The sequence below is a fragment of the Rhipicephalus microplus genome, chromosome 5, assembly GCF_043290135.1.
Source record: "Rhipicephalus microplus isolate Deutch F79 chromosome 5, USDA_Rmic, whole genome shotgun sequence".
Classification (NCBI taxonomy): Eukaryota; Metazoa; Arthropoda; class Arachnida; order Ixodida; family Ixodidae; genus Rhipicephalus; species Rhipicephalus microplus.
The window spans coordinates 160,828,250-160,850,993 of record NC_134704.1 but is presented as its reverse complement, the minus strand read 5'-3'; positions in this window follow the sequence as shown (position 1 = coordinate 160,850,993).

Below are 22,744 nucleotides of genomic sequence, written 5' to 3'. Positions count from 1 at the left end.
GAAGGTACACAGGATCTCCCTGTGCGAAGTTCGGCCCGGCGCTGTCAGCAGAGTGGACATCCCCTGTTGCTCGGCTCCTGGGAGGAAAACACATGTGTTATCGGGTGCGGAGCTGGTAACCCAACATTTCTGATGGTGAACGCCCGGACGGAAGCGGCATGTTTCTATAGCGCCACAGTGTTGTAGCCAGCGTCTCTGACAAGTCTGCGTCCCCACACTTCTTTAGTCCGTCTTTGATGGTTCGCACCGCACGTTCGGCGAGTCCATTACTCTGTGGATGGTAGGGGGGTGCCCGCACGTGAACTACCCCGTTCTGTTGCAAGAACTCGAACTCCCATCCGGTGAATGGCGTGCCATTATCAGACACTACTGTGTGTGGCAGACCGAATCTACTGAACAGCGTTCGCAGGGCATTGACTGTGTTGCGCGAGGTCGCGTGAGCCAGGGGAATGGCCTCAATCCACTTACTGTGAAAGTCCACGACGACAAGAAGCATCTTGTTTTGGATCGGACCCGCGAAGTCGACATGCAGTGGCGACCATCTTTCCTGCGTCTCTGGCCAGCGAATGGGTGCTTGCGCGGGTGGCATGGGCAACGCCTGTACGCAGTGCTGACATACAGCGGCTAAGCGTTCAATATCGTGGTCCAAGCCAGGCCACCAAAATTTTGACCGTGCAACTGCCTTCATTGCAGAAACTCCTTGATGAGCTCCATGTAATAACTTTAGTAGCTTCTTCCTGGCTTCCTCCGGAACCACAACACGATGACCCCAGTGAAGCAAGTTATGCTGCACCGACAGCTCGTTCCGCCTTTTGTGATACACCCGCATCTCTGTGCCTTCCTCCGCAGTGTGTTGTGACCAACCTTGGATGACGTACCTGCACACACTTGACAGTATGCCGTCTGACTGCGTGAGGGCTTGAAGCTCTTTCCTGGGCACCGCCTGCTTGTCCCACTGGTCCACGACGAGGACGTACTCGGCCGCATCCTCGTCGTCCTGCAGCTCCTGTTCAAGAGATTGGGGTAACCGGCTTAATGCATCCGCGTTGAGCATAAATTTTCCCGGCTTGTACTGCAGTTTATACTTGTATGCACCAAGTAGTAGCGCCCATCTTTGTGTTCTGGCTGCCGCCATGACGGGGGTCTGACGGTCGTGCCTTAACAGGCCCAGCAACGGCTGGTGATCCGTAACCAGAGTGAACTCTCGCCCCAACAGGTAGTCCCTAAGCCTAGTAACACAAAATATCAAGGCTAACGCCTCGCGCTAGATCTGAGAGTACTTTCTTTCGGCAGTTGTCAGCGTTCTCGATCGAAAGCCTACGGGTCGCTTCTCGCCTTCGGTGAGATGAAAAAGTGCAGCACCAACTCCATATAGGGACGCATCACACTCCAAGAAGAGCTCATGGTTCGGGTCAAAATGAGTGAGTACGGGTGCCGCGCACAACGCATTTTTCACCTGGACAAAGGCTTTCTTTTCTTTGGTGCTCCACGTCCACTTAGCGCCCTTTTCCAGCAGTTTGTACAACGGTGCTAGAATGGTGGACAAGTCGGGCATAAACTTGTTATAAAAGGTTACCATGCCGAGAAATGAGCGTAGCTCGCAGACGTTCTGTGGCGAGGGGGCTAGCCTGATAGCATCCACGTTCTTTTCCATGGAATGCAGTCCGTTCGCGTCAATACGGTGACCTAGATATGTAACAGAGGGCTCGCTAACGCGGCACTTATCAGCACGAAGCTTGATGCCATGTTCACGGAAGCGCTCGAGCACAGCCATCAGATTGCGGTTTTGGCTGTCACCCTCTTCCGCTATCAACACGTCATCTAGGTGCGCTTGCACACCAGGCAAGCCCAGTAGGATTGATTCAATCCGCCTTTGAAATATCGCCGGTGCCGAAGCAATCCCAAACGGAAGTCGGTTGAAGCAAAAGAGGCACTTGTGGGTGTTTATCACGGCCAATTTGCGAGACTCTTCGTCTAGCGGGATCTGGTTGTAGGCGTCGCGCAAATCCAAAATGCTGAACCTCTCTTCCCCCACCTAATTGCGCAAAAATATCCTCGATAAGAGGCAGCGGGTATTGTTCCAGCTCGCAAACTAAGTTCAATGTAATCTTGAAGTCACCGCAAATGCGAACTGTGCCGTCTTTCTTTAAGACTGGAACAATGGGCGTAGCCCATTCCGAGTGCGTCACTGGTGATATAATGCCAGCTGCCACGAGTCGATCTAATGCCTCTGAAACTTTATCCAACAGAGCGTAAGGTACCTTTCTGGCCTTGAAGAACTTTGGCGTCACTCCAGGCTTGATGTGAAGGCGCACCGGTGGGTCTTTTATGAGTCCTACGCCCTCCGTGCACAGGTCGGAGTAGCGGTCCAACACAGCAGGCGCGGGTGGAGACTCCAGGCTCGACCCGAGTGGTGGTGCAGCTACGTGGAGTACTGCTGCGCCCTGCTCTTGTAGTTTCTGCAGCAAATCACGACCGCACAGGAGAGGACCTTCGCAGTCCAAGACGATTAGGTTACAATCAACCTCCGCCGATTTGTGACATACACGCATTGCCAGTACTCCGAGTACGGGTAGCTTCCCCAAATAGCACGCCAGCTTTATCTTCGGCTCCTGCAACTTCGGTCATTGATGACGGTTGGCTTTGTAGGTTGCTCTAGGAATGACGCATACGGGCGAGCCGGTATCAACGTCCATCTTCAGCTTTACGCCGTTCCACGTGAAAGTTTCCTGAATCGGTGGCACCAATGAATTCTTCGAAGTTACGGACCAAAGTTGCGATGCGCTGCTATCACTGTCGTTGGCTTGGGCTGTTACATTCAACGCGTTGTCAATCCTTTGGCACATGCGTGCCAAGTGCCCTTGTTTTCCACATTTGTAACAGTGCCTCCCACGCATTGAACAGGCCGTGCGCTTATGATTACGCTTTCCGCAGCACTCGCATGGCTTTCTGCCTTCGTTTTTCTTCTGGCCTCGTGGCACCCAGCGTTGCTCCTTCATTGCCGACACTGTTACCGGGGGCGTTTCTCGATTTATGTTCTCCGCATCTAACTCTGCACTTTCTGCCGCCAACGCAAGTGCCTCTGCTTCTTGTAACGTCAACTCAGGTTTCGCGAGCAGCTGCTTTTGCAAATTTCTTGAACGTACCCCGCACACGATACGGTCCCTTAGCATCCTATCCAGCATGGACGAGAAGTTGCAGTTATGCGCTAGGCGCCGTATTTCCACAATGAATGCGTGAACATACTCTCCTTCCTGCTGGTTTCGGTAGAAAAACTTGAAGCTTTCTGAAATTTCGTTTGGTCGTGGGTCGTAATACTCGCTATGAACTTTCACTACCGCATCGTAGCCGAGTGCGTTTGGCTTCTGCGGTGCCACTCTACTGCATAGCACATCAATCGTTCGTGACCCAAGTGCGGCTACCAACAGGGCTCTTTTCCTGGCATCGTCAGTGACTTCGTTTGCTTCAAAATATGCCTCAACCTTCACGAGGTACGCTTGCCACTTATCCGTGTCGTTGAATTCCGGGAGGCGGTGACTCATGCCTGTTGATGGGGTGGCTGCTTGCCCGCCTTCAGGAAGCAGCTGGGTCTTGTTCTTTGTTGAAATACTCGTCGCCACTGTTACAACCGGCCCCGCGGCTAGGCCGCGCCCCGAAATGCACGAACAGAGTGGCCAGGGCCAAAAAGAGAGCGTTTATTGTCCGGCTTGGGTTTTTATAACAACGAAAGGTAAGGGAAGGGGAAGAGGGAGATAAGATAGAAGGCGTGCGCAGCGTCGACTGGCAGCGCCTGTTTAGTGGTGGCCAACAGTTCGTGGCAGGAAGTATGCAGCCTTTCTGCTTGGCGCTGAACGGAAGTCGTCCAGCTAAAATAACGGAACAGTTCAGAGTTAGCGCTGTGGGGCCAGAGCTCTGAGATATAATATAGTTGCTTCATGTAAATGATCAGATGGCAATTAATTGGGAAACTGAACATACTTTTCTCAACATCAAAGGCAGTCGACAACTCTGCCTGAAACGATACATTTGTGCGCGCAAGGTCTCGCTCAAACTCCTTCAGCGCATCCTCGCTGTCGAGGTATCCGGTCCAGCACCGATCCGCTTTCCTTGCTTTTTTTAGGTATCGCCGCACAAGTTGTTCTTCCTCGCCAAGTTGTTCGGCAGAAGCCGGGAACGGCTCCGCAGCCTTAGCTAGCGCTCGCTTGCGACCGAATGAACACAAGCCCGCAAGCGCTGCTCTTCAGGACACAAAACAAAACAAAAAGGGAAGCAAAAATATAACGTAACTGGCAGCAAAAAAAACAAACACGCACACGCGCGAGCAATAAAAAATAAACAAAAAAGAAAACAAAAATATACAACTCACAGAAAAAAAAGTTCGGGACGTCACACGTATTGGCCACGCCTTCGCCCTCATGTGCACGCCAAAAAACGTCTCCCGCCCTAAAAACTTCAGTGTTGCCAGACGAGGGACACACAAATCGACCAAAGTTATCGAAAACCTTCATTTTTCGATTGTTTTCTCGTAAAACCGTAAAAATCAAATGTACACAATTGTGTACATAGCGTCTTAAAGGGTCAAGAATGCACGCGTAGTTTGCTTGGGAGTGCGGACCAACCTTATAAATAGCAGCACGTTTAAAGTGTTTTAACACCGTGCGATAACGCATTGTGTTAAGTAGTGCAATTATATACAAATTTCAAATCCGGACAAAGGCGGTCTGTTCCATTGAGTCGCACGTGATTGGCGCATACAAGCTGTGAGGAATGCTGTGACGTTATGAGGGACGTGGACTGGGGTGTCACGTGACTGTTTTTCTCCGGTTTTCGGAGAAAGGCGAAGGAACGGTCGGAGAGACCGTCCGAAAGGGGTGTGACTGTTCTCGCAACCACGGCCGGACTCGACTCCTCCTCCGGCGCTCCCCGGAGCGTGCGGAAGGAGCGTCGAGTCCGGCCGTGTCACAACAAATCCGTGCAGGGCGGGGCCTCGCCGCGATGACGTAGCCACCATTTTCTTTTTTTTTCTCTCTGTCTCTCTCTCTCTCTCCGTTTGACGGCGCGGTACGCGGTTGACGCGGTCGCTGTGGTGGCGTGCACTCCACGTGAGCGAGAAGCGTGCAATGTCTTGTTAAGTGGCCGGAAAATTGGAACGCAACGACGAGCGAGCCTCCTGACCGACAGAAGGTGATCGAAAAGTACCTCCAAGGATTACGTCATGACGACGGCTACTCTCATGGCTACCTGAAGTCAGACGAAGAGCTAAAGCTTTTTGAGAGGTCCCTGGCTGCCGTCAACGAGAAGTATGCTGTGCGGACATCAAGAGACCTGAGCAAGTCGTCTAAATGTGAGGATGTCTCGATTGCTTCTTAATGTATTGATCTGCGCGTAGATCTAGCATTGAAACACGCAGTAGTAATTTAAACCAGCTAGGGACACGGCAGGACAGGCTTCTTCTCAGTTGCGGTTATTGGTTTTCGCCTTTTTGAAGTTAGGGTTAGGTATCATTGTTTTCGTTACCGGTTCACAGTTCCCCTGGAACCGATTCATTTCGGTGTGAGTGAAGTATTGTTCGGATTACCGGGCATGACCCGATCTTCAGAGATTCTATAAACGTTATTGGAGCTGTAATTGGCGCCTTGTCTGTGTCTGCGTGTTTCTTTGGTCCCCGTTGCTTAGCGCCCCAAATTATTCAGTTGTAACTGAACTTTATTTTTTTCGATTTTAGTCATGATTAGCACCGTGCTAGCTAGCTAATTGTGACACGGCCGTGCGTGCCATCCGTGGTCCTCCAGGAAGTGTGAATTAGACGTCTAGAGCAAGGCGGGCCTGATGTTGAACGCTGTATATGAGAAGCTGAAGGGTCAGGGTCGAGATTTTTTGCCCAATTATATTAAAATCCCAAGGCCCAACCAAACTGTAATGTGTTGGTGCTGCTTGTAAGTTGTAACTTAAAAACCGCATAAAAAGTCTAGGTAATTAATAATAATAATAATGATAATTATACTTATTATTCTGGTTGACGAAAGCCAGAATATCTTGCCAGAGGCAGGGCATCTTAAAGTTTTTTTGCTGCCATTACACAAAAACTAAAACAAGATTTGATATTGCCCTCTGCCATGCATAAAACTAGGTGCCTTCATTAAATCATCTTTATTGTTTATTTTCAGCCAATGTCGTCTTCTCCATGATCCACTGCGGATCTCGAATCTCTGTGGACAATGTGCCGTTCCGAGTTGTCAAGAAAACCGTCAAAGTGTGCATATTTGGAACGGAGTACTAGAAGAAAACTCAGGAGAAAAAAAAGAACAGGTATGTTACATGGTGATGCACTTCCAAAAGTTTCAATCTCATGCACATATCCAGCAGTCTTCCAGTTCAAAGATTGTGTGTAGGCAGTGTAAAGAAGATTTACTTTAAGTTACTACAAGTTTACACGAGAAATAAATATTGTTAACTTCATTTACAGAGTTCAAGTACCACTGACTGGCAGAAGGAGGTGTACGAGAAGAAGCGGGTGAACCTCCAAGGCACAAAGAAGAAGGGGCGCGCAGGAACAATGAATTTGAGGTGGATTGAGTTGTACCCAGATTTCCAGGTATGTAATGTGCAATGACAAGTAAAAAATAATTCCAGATTAATTTCTGGGGACCTTTATCATGTCATTTATGATTGTGCAATTCGACACAACACAGTTGGCAGCGCAACAAGATGAGGGCAAAGTCAAGATGAGACAGAAGACAGCGCTCTATATTTCCACCATTGCCAGTATGTATACACGTGGGAAATAGCAAGATAAACAGAGTGTCAAAGATAGAATGAGCACAACGCATACAGTCTCGGCATCTAAGCCAAGACTGTATGTGTTTTGTGCTTTGCGCTCTTATTTTGCTATTTCCCACATGCATACATACTGGAAATAGTGGAAATATACTTCCAGCTATTAGTTAAGCGCTGTCTTATGTCTCATCTTGACTTCGTTCTCATCTTGTCGCACTGTTTGAAACCATAAAGTATGATCTGTGTACTTAACAGTGCCTGCTTTCTAGGTGGATGTGCCCCAGCCATGAAGCCAGACAAGAGAGGGTCGTCTGAAAGCCGACAAGGCCAAGAAGCTGCAGGATACACTTGACGCAGAGCAGCAGACTGTGGCCAAAGAGACGCGGGTATATGTTAGGATTGCCGACTGCAGTTTCCATCAAAACCATGGTTTCGAGGACATGGAAGCTTTAAGCCAAAACATAGACAAGAGCGTTGCTGAGTGAATTCAGATGTTGGCAAGAGAAGGCATTACTTCTGTATCAGATGTGAAAAAGTGCCTTCACTATTATGTGCACGACGTACTTTTTGCGAACAAGGAGAAGCCTGATAGCAGCTGCAGGGCCTTTTTCCCAACACATCGTGACATCAGCAACCAGATCCAAGCTGTGCTTAAGAAAGACCGCTTCAGCACAGTTGATCAAGAGAATGCTAGAATCCTAATTGAAAAGATCAGGGGTGAGCAACCCGAATCCTCCGTTGTCTATCGGCCGTATGCAGCACGCAGCTTCGTGGGTAGCTGTGACTCGGAAAACGTGGAAGAGGGCGTTTCCAGCGAGTGTGAAGACACGTTGCTCTTTTGCTTCCAAACAAAATTCATGAGGAGCATGCTTAAAAAGTACGGAGGCTCAGTAGTTTGCCTGGACGCAACGCACAAGACGAGTGACTATGCCCTACCACTTTTCTTGCTTGTCGTGAAAACACCGTCGGGATACACACCAGCTGGTGTGTTTATCATACAGTTCGAGACGGCCCACTGTATCGCTGAGGCTTTAGACGTTTTCAAGCAGTGGTGTGACAACTGGTCCCCACAATACTGGATGGTGGATTATAGCAAGGCAGAAATAAGTGCCATCAAGCAAGTGTTTCCAGAGAGTCAAATCTCTATCTGTGACTTCCATAGACTACAGGCATGGCAGAGGTGGCTGCGCATAAAGGAAAACAACATATCCGATCCAGATGAGGCCCTGAGATTCATGAAACACGTAGCCAGAGCTTCAAATCAGCATGACTTTGACAAGGCGGTTGAAGTCCTTGTTGACTCTGAGTATTGGAAAAACGAAAGATTCCGCAGTTATTTTGAAGAAGTGTGGCTGTCAGTAAAGGAGCTGTGGGTCATGTCTTACAGGCTGGAGTTTGACATTGTGTTGACCACAAATAACGGCATTGAGGCCCAAAACCGCGTGTTGAAGGCACAGTACGTGAAAAGTTCCTGTGGGAAACGGTCGTTAACATCCCTGATCATGACTGTCGTTCATGGCTGCCTTCTTGACAAAAAAGCGAAATTTTATGAGGCAGCAAGGAGGCAGTCATCAGCGTACAGACAGTACAGTGAAAATGTTCCTGCATACCTGCACAACCGGCCTCATGGGTTCGTTAAGCATATGCTGAGACGGCTCGTTAACGCAGAGGAATACACCCCCACAGACATGGGAGAGCTCCCCATTGAAGGTGTGTTTACGGTTCATTCTGAAAGAAGTGATGATGATCTGTACACTGTCGACTTCACCAAGCCATCGTGTACCTGCCCTGATTTCAGGAAGCACAAGTACCCATGCAAGCACTTTTGTGTTGTTTTTAAGTACAGCGACAGGTGGGGCTTTTCCTCGCTTCCGCAGAGTTACCTCAATCGACCGCAAATTGCTCTTGGAAGCTGTCCAGAATCCGAAACAAGTTCCGAGATTTCCCTTGTCAATCAGCCCAGCCCTTCTGGAGTGTCTTCACAGGATCTTGATACAGCAGCATCAGAGTCGGACATTCCCTTTGTCAATGAGACCAGCTTTTGTGAAGTGCCTTTACAGCCTGGTGTTGCTATGCTTCCTGGGACAGCAGCCCCCTCAGTGTCGGAGCTACACAAAAGTATAACCGAGGAATTGGAAAAGTGCAGTTCCCTCCTTTACTGCTGCCATGACGTTCAAACACTGGTGGAGGCTAGGGGCTTATTGCAAGCCACCTTCCGTAAGCTGGCTGAATCTGTGCCACAGAGTTCTGGCCTTCACATTCGGGGCTCACCGACAAAAGAATGCTCGTCTCTGAAGCCTCTTCCGAAAAGAAGACGCCTATAATGTGATGTCACTCTGCCATTGACTGGAGCTTTGACTGCTAGGAAAGGATCAGGGGAAACGGTAGAGATGAACCACTAGGTGATTTTTTTTATTCTTTTTAAAAAAATTGCAATTGTTGCAAAACTAAATTTATTTTACCATTCATAACTTTGGCCTAAAAACAGTGTTCGGACATCTTTGTGAATAATTTTTTGAATGTTTAGAGCTTTTAAGATTAGTATGGTATGTTTTATACTAGACTTCATTTAAGTCATGCAATTGTGACATTGGCAACGACTCTGTATGTATATAAATGCAGCCGTGATTTTTTGTGTTGGTGATACTCTCAATTGAGAGAGTGTGCGAAAGTATGTTTTTAGGCTTTTGCTTTCAATCTATGTGTATAAAACTGTTTGTAAAGTTGCACTCCTTCTGTAGTGTCTACGGATGTGTTTGCTTTTATACTTATACTTTCCTTTTGACATTTAAATATATCTTACTTTTTTAGCTTTCCTGTCTACTTCTCTCTTCTGCTTACTTCCAATTTTCTCGGCGGCAAGGGTTAACCCTGTGCAAATAGCCTACCTTGGTCTATGCGCATTGGGTTATAGCAGGGTTGTACGGCTGACGTCTGCAAGCTTTTAGCATCCGCAAACTTGCAGCGTCCCCTCGTTGGGCTCCGTGGTGGGTGGCCGCCAACGCTGCTGAACAACATACAATTAGCATGCAGAAAGCATTTCCTTTACTTAGTGATCGTGCCTCCTCAAAGCAGGTACGCACAATTTTTTCATCCGGCCAAGACAAATGTTTCCTCGTTTCCACGTTATACACTGTGAAAAAACTAACAAGCAAGCCAGAACTGTATCCCCCTTCATAGTGGGTAGATGCTTAACCGAACCTCTCGGTGCTGGGTACAAGGTTACCAAAATGGCCAGCGGAGATCTACTTCTTGAGATACGTGACAAACACCAATTCGATAAGCTGAACACCCTCACAACGTTTGGAGACACACCCATCAGTATTACGCCACACAGGTCCATGAACTCATCTCGCGGGGTCGTATCGGACGTAGATTTGCTTGACCTGACCGAAGCTGAAAATCTGGAAGGATGGAAGAGCCAGAACATGACAAACGTACAGCGTATTAAGATCAGAAGAGATCAAAAGGAAATCCCAACCAAACACTTAGTACTGACCTTTGCTTCGAGCGATTTGCCGGAAACTATTCAGACTGGGTACACAAAGACATCCGTGAGACCATATATTCCCAACCCCCGCCGTTGCTTCCAATGTCAGAGATATGGCCACGGCTCGCAAAGCTGTCGTGGCCGGAAAACTTGTGCTCTGTGTGGAGTCGTGGGCCATGCGTCCGACAACTGCGAAGCACCTGCACAGTGTGTGAACTGTGGCGGTAATCATGCTGCGTACTCACGTTCCTGTTCTTTCTGGAAAAAAGAAAAAGAGATCGTCACTTTAAAGATAAAAGAAAACATTACATTTAAAAAAACAAGAAAAAGAGTCTCGCCAATTTATGGCCCCACATATGCTGATGCGGCGCGCCAGGGGGCAGTGTCGCACCAGCCCTCGCCACTCCTTCGGCCTGCGCAGAGCGAGCCATTGGCTGTGGCGCCTGCCCCCAAGGCGGCAGTAGTTGAGTCTACTCCGCCTACTATTGAACAGAGACCAGAGACTCCAGGGTCCTCGGGTCTCAAGGCCTCACCTCGCCAGGCGAGGCCCAAGCTTCGAAAAACCAGCTCGCATGAGCGGGCATCCAGTGCCTCCGAGGAGGCAATGGATACGGCGGCACCCCTTGTGCCAAAAGAACGGCGCGGCTCTTTGGAGCGCGCCAAGAGAACTAAAAAGCTCATAACAGGGCCTGATAATAGCCCTGTTATTTGAGCTCGACCTTTCAGCTTAAACAAGTAACTCCCTTAACGTACACACAGCACTACTTTACTTCCAATATGGAAACACAAATTATACATTGGAACGTCAGAGGACTGCTTAGGAACCTCGACGACGTCCAAGAGCTTTTATACAAACACTCACCTCAAGTGCTGTGTGTACAGGAAACACACCTAAGATCCTCCAATACAAATTTTTTACGTGCTTACGTCATATACCGAAAGGACCGAGATGATGCTGTTGCGTCATCCGGTGGCGTAGCCATTATTATTAACCAAGGAGTAGCGTGTACACATTTACCACTCCAGACATCCCTTGAGGCAGTGGCTGTTCGAGCGGTACTTTTAAACAAACTCGTCACCATCTGCTCTTTGTATGTACCTCCCCACCACCGTCTTGAAAGACGTGAATTTCAGCCTTTATAGACGAACTGCCTGAACCCTATTTGCTTCTTGGCGACCTAAATGCACATAGTGGAGTCTGGGGCGATTCTCGCTGTGATGCACGAGGTCGTCTCATTGAACAATTTCCCTTCTCTTCCGGTGCTTGTTTGTTGAATAGGAAAGAGCCAACATACTATAACGTTGCCAACAAAACTTACTCGTCTATAGACCTCAGCATCGTATCACCTTCACTCCTACCCCTACTGAAATGGAAAATCATAAATAATCTATATGGAAGTGACCATTTTCCTGTAGTGTTGAGTTCACAAACAACATATGAATGTCCTCTACATGTTCCCAAATGGCTGATAAACAAAGCAGACTGGGAACAGTTCCACAACACTACACGTTTGAGTTGGATAGACATATGTAGGTTAGACATAGATGAAGCTGTGAAGTACTTCACAGCTTTTGTAACTGACGCAGCAGCCAGGTGCATACCGCAAACATCTGGAATGCCCGGCAAACGACATGTCCCATGGTGGAACGCGGAGTGTCGTAATGCGCGAAAGGAACAGAACAGGGCATGGAGATTGCTGCGCAACTCGACTACAGCGGAAAATCTTGACACCTTCAAGAAAATAAAGTCTCAAGGAAGGAGAACGCGTCGGCAGGCCAGAAGAGAAAGCTGGCAGAAGTTTCTGTCAGGGATCAATTCATACACACAGGAGGCAAAAGTCTGGAACATGGTCGGTAGGATAGCAGGGAAACAAGTACACACACTTCCACTCGTAAACACTCAAGGTGATACCTTGGAAGATCAGGCAAACTTCCTCGGGGCACACTTTGAACGGGTATCCAGCTCGTGCCACTATACTGACACTTTCCAAAAATACAGAACAAGAATAGAAAAGCAGAAACTCGAACACAAATCCACTAGATACGAGGCATATAACCAAGCTTTCAGTCTGGCGGAGCTCCGAACATCTCTAAACTCCTGCAGCACTTCTGCCCCAGGTTATGACCGTGTGGTGTAGAAATGCTAAAAAACCTACCAGCCGAAACACGAAAAACCCTACTTTGTTTGTACAATGCTATCTGGTTTTCTGGCACTATCCCTACCTCCTGGAAAGAGGCTATTATTATTCCCATTTTGAAAGAGGGCAAGGGCCTTTCTTTAGCTTCAAGTTATAGGCCTATTGCACTTGCAAGCTGCTTGTGCAAAGTATTCGAAAAAAATATAAACTGCCGACTTGTACATATCCTTGAAACAAACAATTTGCTCGACCCATTTCAGTGCGGGTTTCGAGAAAGTAGATCCACCACAGACCACCTTGTTCGTATCGAGGCACAGATCAGAGACGCCTTCGTCCATAAACAATATTTTCTCTCTGTGTTCCTCGATATCGAAAAGGCGTATGATACAACATGGCGTTTCGGAATTCTATGAGACCTGTCCCACCTTGGTGTGCGCGGAAGAATGTTTCATATAATCGAAAGTTACCTGTCAAACCGGACATTCCCTGTCCGTGTGGGCAGTGTGCTCTCTCAAACATTTGTCCAGGAAACAGGCGTGCCACAAGGTGGCGTGCTTAGTTGCACACTTTTTATTATCAAAATGAATTCTTTGTACTTGTCCATTCCCCGCAATATGTTCTATTGTACATATGTCGACGACGTTCAGCTTGGCTTCAAGTCATGCAACTTGGCCATGTGTGAGCGGCAGGTTCAGCTGGGTTTAAATAAGGTCTCCAAATGGGCAGATGAAAACGGATTTCGACTTAACCCACAAAAAAGCACGTGTGTCTTGTTCTCTCGAAAGAGAGGCATGCACTCGGAACCTGACATTCGACTGAACGGGCAACGTCTGTCCGTCAAAGCCGAGCATAAATTCTTAGGCTTAATCTTGGACAACAAGTTAACCTTCGTACCGTACATCAAGTATTTAAAAACAAAATGTTTAAAAGCCATGAATTTTATAAAAGCGTTGTCACGTACTACGTGGGGTAGTGATAGGCAATGCCTCATGAACCTCTATAGAAGCCTCATTCGCACCCGCTTAGATTATGGCGCCGTTGTCTATCAGTCTGCTACTCAAAGTGCCTTGAAGATGCTGGACCCCGTGCACCATTTGGGCATCCGCCTTTCTACGGGTGCTTTTCGCACCAGCCCCGTAGAAAGCCTTTATGTTGAGTCAAATGAGTGGTCGCTTCATCTGCAGAGAACCTACATGTCCTTTGTATACTTCCTTAAAGTGAAAGCAGACAAGAGGCACCCCTCATACTCTACTATTAATGACTTGTCGAGCTCCATTCTTTTTCAAAACAGGCCTTCAATGAGGCAGCCCTTCTCAGTTCGCCTGAAGGGTCTGGCTGAGGACACTGGAGTGTCACTCGAACACAGTTTAATGGCTCCTGTAGCATACCTGCCACCGTGGCAGTGGCAGACTATAGATTGCGATGTGTCTTTCCTAGAAGTTACTAAACATGCGCCTATCGCCCATATTCGAACATACTTCTTGGAACTTCAACACAAATACACACGTCCTGAGTTTTTTACAGATGCCTCTAAGTATAACTCCTCTGTGTCCTACGCTGCTGTTGGCCCTTCCTTTTCGGATGCTGGCCCTCTACATCCAGGCACAAGTATCTTCACAGCGGAAGCTTACGCGATACTTGTGGCAGCTAAACACATCAAACAATCACAAATACAAAAAACAGTAATTTATACAGACTCCCTCAGTGTGGTAACGGCTCTGCACAGTCTTAAAAAACAAAAAACCCTGTCCTCGTTTCACTTTACTCCATTTTATGCACACTCTACACACTCAACCGACATGTTGTTGTGTGCTGGGTGCCAGGGCACCGTGAGATTCAAGGCAACATGATGTTGGATCAGCTTGCTGCATCCGCCCACGAAAGCACCGCCATTACGCCCACATCAATCCCGGCCCTTGATCTTAAGCCGTCTCTCAAACGAAAACTAAGGGACTACTGGCAGAGCAAGGGGGATACACACACACAAAACAAACTACACGTTATCAAGCCACACCTTGGCCATTGGCCACCAGTATCAAAATCACGTCACACAGAGGTAACATTAACGAGGCTCAGGATAGGACACACATACACGACACACACATGTCTTTTGTCTGGCTGCGATCCACCATTGTGTGACATGTGGTGAAGCACTAACAGTTCTTCACATTTTAATTCAGTGCAAACAATTCGACACTCTAAGAAAACAACACTTTCCTTCACCCTACCGCAACATATACCTTTACACCCTGCAATGTTCGTCGGTAGGGAACCGCTTTTTAGTCACAAATCATTGTTAGCGTTTTTAAAAGAAATTCACAGCTGTCATGTTATATACCCGGGCATACCGTAGCGCGACCTCTCCAGAGAGGTTTTCGCTGCGGTGGCTACACAATAAAGCACTTGCCTCACGGCCCTTGGACGCAAGGGTATGAACGAGTGAGGCACTTGTGCTAATGCCATACATGTCCACCATCGTTTTTATTATCATTAACTGTTGCCATCTATTCGCACCACACACACCTTTCACGGCATGGTCATGATTTTATTAATTGTATGTTTTTACCCGCTTTACTGCGAGGAATTTTATGGCCCTTATACAGCCGCTAATCACAATCATTGTCCACATTCCTGTCTCATGAAGTGGTGCTCTTTGACCATCAAATGGCCCTTGCGCCAAAAAACACCATATATCATCATCATCACATTTAAATATAGTACTTGTTGTATGTGAAAGCATGTTGGTACATTTTTTCGAGTGGTCATTTCAAGATGTATTCATGGCGTGCTTGTAATGTCCATAGACTGTAAATAAACTAAATGTGAGAGAATGCGTAATGTGCACAAAAAGTTTACTGTGAAAATGTGAAGTATGGTTGCCTACACAGCAGAGCAATTTCATCAAGACTGCTGCAACAGCTGTGACCGGTTGATGTAGAGGCTGGGCAAACAAACTGGCCTTTTTTTTAGGGCAACTATGGGAACTACCCCCTCAGTGAAACGCTTTAGGTATATATATTGATACTGAAAAGGAAAGTTTGACATCCACCTAAATGTGGATGTCAAACTTTCCTTTGCAGAATCTTACTCCACCTTGGGGGTTTCCCCTAAATCTGGTCCATATTGATGCTACTGACTTGGGCGAGCTGTTTAATTATTCAATCTGAAAACTTTTTAAATGGCATTATATGGGAATGGGGATATAAAAAGGGGTTGCGTAAGTAACACGAATGCACAAGAAAATATTACCTGAAGGTGATCGTCTCAACTTAGCATTTATCAGCTAGTATTTTTGAACTAAAGTCTTTAACATGTACATTTAGTATCGTGAAACTAGAAATAGTCAACGTAGAGCTGCCTAGTTTTTGCCCGTCATGTATCCAAAACATGCAACCCAATGTATGGTGCATACTGCATAGCCTTTCCATGCAAAGGAGAGAAGCCTCATGAACCCTCTTTTTTGTGCCTTTGAGGTTTGTTCACTTTCTCCGTACACCCCTTCGACCAATCAGCGGTACTTGCATGCTGTAAATGAAATAAAGAATATTTATTTCTGGTGTTTTTGCATGTTAACAGACACACTGGTCGGCTTTGATAAGAGCAAAAAAAAACAAGCCCATGTTTTTATAGTTCACACCAGGGATGTAGCCATGATTTTCTTTCGCTCGCAACTACTGATAGGTGGAAGGCATGGCAAAACGTCAAAGGTGGGAGAGGAGGTAGAAGAGGTCCCAGCAAAACTGAACATTTCGGTGTGTAGCAACCCCCGGCTATGTGTCTCGTTTACAGTCATAATGCTCTTGGGCTTTTCCTAAATGTATTCATTGGCTAGAAATACCCTAAGGGCCCCAAAAGGGGCTTATGTATAAGGCAAAATACGTTAAATACAGCTGCCGCAAAGTATGCACCTTACACTGCCTGCACACAATCTTTGAACTGGAAGGCTACTGCATATCTGAATGAGATTGAAACGTTTGCAAGTGTATCACGATGTAACATATTTGGTCTTCTTTTTCTCGTGTGTCTTCTGCTAGTATTCCATTCCAGATATGCATACTTTGACGGTTCCCTTGACAACTGGAAACGGCACATTGTCCAGAGGGATTCGAGATCCACAGTGGATCACGGAGAAGACGACATTGGCTGAAAAGAAACAATAAAGAGGATTTAATGAAGGCACCTAGTTTTATGCATGGCAGAGGGCAATATCAAATCTCGTTTTAGTTTTTGTGTAATGGCAGCAAAAAAACTTTAAGATGTGCTGCCTCTGATGAGAAATTCTGGCTGGCTTTCGTCAACCAGAATAATAAATATAATTATCATTGTTATTAATAATTACCCAGACTTTTTTCTTATGACGGTTAAGTTACAGCTTACAAGCAGCACCAACACATTACAGTTTGGTTGGGCCTTGGGTTTTTAATACAACACTACAAAAAAGCTCAACGCTGACACTTCAGTTTCTCATATGAGTTCAACGTCGGACTTGCCTCGCTCTAACGTGTAATTCACACTTTTAGCAGGACCAGGGATGGCACATACGGATGTGTCACGAATAACCCAACCACAATTCGTGTCTCGTGTTGCGCACGATTGCTTTTTCGGTGTTGAAAATAACATAAATGTTAATTCTGAAACGCACAAATGGAAACAAAGTAAACGCCCAAGCGCAGCTCTGCCTTGAATTCAAGGCAATTATCTAAAGAGCACAGGAGCAGAATAGATAAGGTATGTGACCCTATGGCAGACCTTTAATTTTTTTATGTCATGATTAGCTTGCATGCGCTGTTCTTATCATGACTAGAGCCCGAAACTAAAACAGTTCACTTCCAATAACGTTTCTTAAAATTTCTGAAGATCGGGTCATGTCCCGGACCCGGTACTCCACTCAAACCGAAATGAATCGGTGCCAGGGAAACTAAACAGGCAACCAGAACAATGATAACCCGACCTTTAAAAAGGCGAAAACCAATCAATTGTCTAGTGTTGCACTAACCGCAACTGCAAACAAGCCTGTCCTGCCGTGTTGAGTCCCTTCATCTACGTGTTTCAATGCTAAATCTACGCGCAGAGCGAAACATTAAGAAGCAATCGAGACATTCTTACATTTAGGTCTCTTGATGTCCGCACAGCATACCTCCCGTTGACAACAGCCAAGGACCTCTCAACAGCTTAATATTCAACAGCTTAATATGACAAGACAGCGCACGCCGCCACAGAACAGGGAGACGCCGCGCACAGCATACAGCCACAGAACAGCACACATCGAACCAAGTCTAGGTGGTGTTGAGCGATCGCGCTGCCAAACAGAGAGGGAGGGAGAGAGAGAAAAAAAGGAAATGGTGGCTACGTCACAGTGGCGGGGCCCCGCCCTGCACGGATTTGTTGTGAGAACAGTCGCACCCGTCCGAAAGCAACCGGATGGATTGAAATTTATTTATTTATTTATTTATTGGTACCCTCAGGGCTTACAAGAAGCATTGTAGAGGGGAGGGGCTGAAGTAAATGAAAACACTATAAGGAATACACAGAAAAAGTGGCACTAAGAGATAGAGCACAAAAGGAAACAAACTAGATAAGTTTATACATGAACTAACAAAAGAAAATAGGACGAAAAAATACACTTTGACGTCGCAATCACAGTGAATGTCAGTGCATGTTGCACAAAAAATAATCGACTGATGCCTTTTCAATACACAAGTTCAAAAAAAAAAAAAAAAAATAAATAAAATACACATGTTCAAAAAAAAAAAAAAAATGATACATGAAAAAGCAAGTTTTATCGAGTTACACACACAAAAAGAAAACATCAGGGCAAGGCAAAAAAAAAAAAAAAAAAAAAAAAAAATTTGTTGAGATCAAGACCTGTACAGAGATAGGTGGTAAAGAAGTAAATTGCAGTTTCAGTGTGTTGTAAATGCATTTGTGAACGTGATGCAGCTTTATAGCGTGTTCGTTAATGCTTTCCGGAAACGGTCAGGGTCTCTGATTGCGACTAGTGACGCAGGCAGGTGATTCCATTCATAAGATGTTTTTGGCAAGAATGAATATGAGTAGGTGACTGTGCGCTGTGATGGTACGTGAACTTTGAAAGGGTGGTCGACACGTGGGGAGATATAGGATGCGGATGTGATGTATCGGGACTTCAACTCATTGTTATGATAATATATTTTATGAAAAAGGCAAAGACGGGATAACCTCCTACGAGAAGAAAGAAGGGGAATGCCAAGTGTTCGTTTCATGTCAGTGACACTGGCAGTTCGATGGTAGTTGTGAAGGATGAAACGGACCGCTCGATTTTGCACATTTTCAATTATGTTTGTCAGACTAGCATGACCAGGATCCCATATGGAGCATGCGTATTCAAGGTTAGACCTAACATAAGTAATGTACAGCTGTTGCTTTAACTTCGGGGGAGCTAAGGAAAAATTACGTTTTAAATAACCAAGCATGCGGTTAGCTTTCGATGTAATGTATTCTATGTGTCTTTTCCATGAGAGATTGTTAGTAATATGCACACCAAGATATTTATAGGATATTACTTGATCAAGTGAAGTATTATTCAGTAAATAATTAGGGCATGCTGAAATACTACGGGAGATTCTCATTGTTTTGCATTTAGACGTGTTAAGGTCCATAACCCAGAGCTTACACCATGTCGAAATGTTATTAAGATCATTCTGCAGTGTTAGGGTATCATTAGGGCCTTCAATCTTGCGATATAAAACACAATCATCGGCAAATAAACAGATGGAACTTGTGATTTGGTTAGGAAGATCATTGATGTATATTAAAAAAAGTAATGGTGCTAAAACAGAGCCCTGAGGTACGCCTGAGTCAACCGGTACTTCAGGAGAGTTTTTATCATTAATGCTGACATATTGCGTTCGGTTGGATAGAAACTCTCGAATCCAATTGAAAACCAGGGGATCAATGCTTAACTGGCTGAGTTTAAATAAGAGTAAGCGGTGACTGACGCGGTCAAAAGCCTTGGCGAAATCTAAAAATATGCAGTCTACTGTAAAACCATTGTCTAGAAATGCGTGAAGATCATTGCAAAATGTTGCTAGCTGTGTTTCGCATGAGAATGTCTTACGAAACCCATGCTGACTACTATGAAAGAACTTATTCGATTCTAAAAAATTGACCAGATGGGAGAAAATGACGTGTTCGAATATCTTACAAGGAATTGAAGTCAGGGAAATAGGTCTATAGTTTTGAGGGTTGTGTGTGTCACCGGATTTATGAAGTGGTATCACCTTGCCTGTTTTCCAGTCTTTAGGTAAGGAACTACTGTTCAGTGATTTCGTGAAAATAAGGTTTAGTAGGATGGAACTATATTCGGCGGTAGCCTGCAAAAATTTCGACGTGATGCCATCAATACCGCACGAGGACGATCTCTTTAAATTGTTAATGATGGAGCGGATACCAGACGAGTCAAGTAAAATGGGTTCCATGGGAACGTAGCTAGGCGCAGTGAAACGTGGACAGATGTCAGGGTGAGTAGCACAAAATGAACGGGCAAAAACAGTGTTAAGTGTGGAAGCGCACTGGCTGCTTGGGATTGACTCGCCAGATTTATCAGTAAGAGCTATAGTTAGATTATCCCGGTTTCTCACGACATTCCAAAAGCGTTTTGGGTTGCTTTGGAGCAATGACGGAAGTGTATTATTATAAAATTTAAACTTAGTTTCTTTTAATGCACTGGAGTATGCTTTTGCCGCGGTTGTATAAGTGGACCACTTATCAGCAGATGACGATTTCTTGGCGGCACGAAAGAGCCTTTTTTTTTTGTTAGACAGCCGGTTGAGGTACCTTGAATACCATGGCGCGTTGGATGAATGATAAACCTTCCTTACAGGGATATGCTTTTTTATTAGATGCAGTGCTTTGTCTTTGAAACACGTCCATATTTTCTCGACCGTAGCATCATTGTAAGAAAGACAAAAGCTGTCGAGAAATGAGGAAAGCTCGGTGTTGATAGCCTCAAAGTTGATCTTATTGTAATCCTTTATAAGTTTAAAGCGATTGCTCCTTCTATTCCTCGGTACAGAAATGGAAAAATGTAGCACGTCATGGTCACTCAACCCTGGCAAGTGAGTTATTTCAGATGCAATATCTGGTGATGAGGTGAGTATCAAATCTAGTAGGTGTGATGTGCTAGGAGTAACACGGGTGGGAATACGCACTAATTGAGATAGATTGTAATCCAAACAAGTGGTTAGGAAATAACTCGTTTCAGCTGAAGCAGGCTCTGCAAACGGGCATGGATGAGACCATTGGATTGATGGAAAATTAAAATCTCCTAGAAGAAAAACTGGAATACCGGGAGTTAATGCCGAAATATGACTTAGGCAATCATGTAATTCTTCGCAGAAAGAGCCGTTGGAATTAGGCGGGCGATAGCAAATGCCAAAAACAATTTTTTGAAAACAAATCGTCACGTAGCACCAGACAATTTCTAATCTACAAGGGATTTTCAGAAGTGTACATTGAAAACACTCATTCACAGCAATAAGGACCCCACCACCCCTTCTTTCGGAGCGATCACATCGATGTACAGTGAAAGTTTTGTGGCACTGAAAAAGCTCACTTGTTGCAATTTGATCGGAAAGCCAGGTTTCAGACAAAAGAATTATGTCAGCATCCGTGTCATTAATTAAAGCACTTAGGCGGTCTCTTTTCGGAATAAGGCTGCGAATATTAGCATACAGGATTGAAAGCTCCGATGGTGAAGATGAGCCACCACCCCTCACACTGTCCTAGCTAGTGTTAGAATAAGGACGACCTGATCTGGTCGCCCTAGGGCTAGAGGAAACGGCAACTTGTGGGGAAGGTGCCTCGCAGACGACGTTGGTGCGAGCATCATACACATAGCATTTATTTTGTGCATATAATTTTTTGTACCGCAACTTAAACGGTTTTTTTAAAGCAATGCCAAACTCTGTCAGCTTTTTACGAGCTTCACGAGTTGATACAGAGAAGTCTTCAGAAAGGCCAATGCCACTACCTCGTAAAATAGATTTCTTAGACAGTAGTAGCATTTTTGACTTGGAATTTGAAAATTTAGCAATGAGGGGTCTATTTTTACCTGCCAAGTATCTGCCTATTCGGTGTGCTCGTGCTATGTCATCGGGTGATAAGCGAACATCCAACCTGTCACGGGCCATCGTGATAATTTTTTCTTCTGACTGGTGCGCTTTCTCGTCTGGCACGTCAGGTAAGCCATAAAATAGCACATTATCACGTCGAGACCGATCTTCAGCCTCGTCAAGCCGGGCTTGTAGATCAATTGTCTCTTGTTCCACGCGAATTAGTGATTGGCGCGTGATAGATAGTTCTTGCTGTACATTTGGAAGATCGCTAATCCGTTTTTCTACTGTTTGTAGCCGTACGGTAATGTCAGCCACAGCAGTTGCAACTGTCTCATGGGAAACCTTAAGATCAGACAATGCCTGTGACATGCTCGATTGGTTAGTCTCGATTCTAATACAACGCTCATTTGTCTCTTTAACCAACTGAATTAGTTCCGTTAGGGTCTTGTCAGGCCCAGGGTTTTCCTCAATGTCCCCACAAAGCATAAGCAGCAAAGAAGAAAAAGGTTCAAGCAATGCTTCTGGGCACGGAAGCACAATCGCAAATCGGTCACTAGTCTTGTAACATTTGCAAGGCAAGAGAAAGGAATCACCAACCTGCACAACAAGAAAGATGTGCCGTAAGTTCTTCATTCTGTCTGTGCATCCGTGCCCACTGGCGGGGTGGCAAGTGGCGTGTGCTTTTAAACCATCCACTATCAGTCGTGACGATGTCACTGACGTTGTACTGCGTGGCTCATGGAAAGGGCAAGCCGTGGCGCTGTTGAGAAGACTGGGCGCGGCGCTTTCAAACACGCATGAAGAATCGGTGGCTGCGCAGATGACATCCACGTACGCCGAAGTCGAGCCGCAAAACGGAATTTCGACCGCGGGAAGCGATCGATGATCCAAGGGATGGCTTGCAAGAACGCCCACAATCTGCACAACAAGAAAGATGTGCCGTAAGTTCTTCATTCTGTCTGTGCATCCGTGCCCACTGGCGGGGTGGCAAGTGGCGTGTGCTTTTAAACCATCCACTATCAGTCGTGACGATGTCACTGACGTTGTACTGCGTGGCTCATGGAAAGGGCAAGCCGTGGCGCTGTTGAGAAGACTGGGCGCGGCGCTTTCAAACACGCATGAAGAATCGGTGGCTGCGCAGATGACATCCACGTACGCCGAAGTCGAGCCGCAAAACGGAATTTCGACCGCGGGAAGCGATCGATGATCCAAGGGATGGCTTGCAAGAACGCCCACAATCTGCA